Genomic DNA, 343 nt, shown 5'->3' with positions numbered 1-343 from the left:
TCTCTCTCTTTCTCTCCAATGGAAAATGAAAGAATCAAATGGAAACATTTTATTGTCCAACCTAGAACTAATCAATTCCGATGAAGTGAGCTTTTCATTTTAAAATATTATATCGTCTTTTATTTCTCCTCCGGGAATGCCAACTTTTCCGTTTAGACGCAAACTAGGACTACACATAGATCTTTTTGCTGCTAAAGTGAACAACTAAACCCACTGCCTCCTTCCATACTCTGTCTACTGCTAAAAATCCCAAATGAGGAGAATATCTATTCGAGTATTTTGATATTTCTGCCAGTATGTTGTGTGTCTCTCTCTCTCTCTCTCTCTCTCTCTCTCTCTCTCT

Source organism: Aplysia californica, unplaced genomic scaffold, assembly GCF_000002075.1.
Source record: "Aplysia californica isolate F4 #8 unplaced genomic scaffold, AplCal3.0 scaffold00796, whole genome shotgun sequence".
Classification (NCBI taxonomy): domain Eukaryota; kingdom Metazoa; phylum Mollusca; class Gastropoda; order Aplysiida; family Aplysiidae; genus Aplysia; species Aplysia californica.
This window is presented reverse-complemented; position numbering follows the sequence as displayed.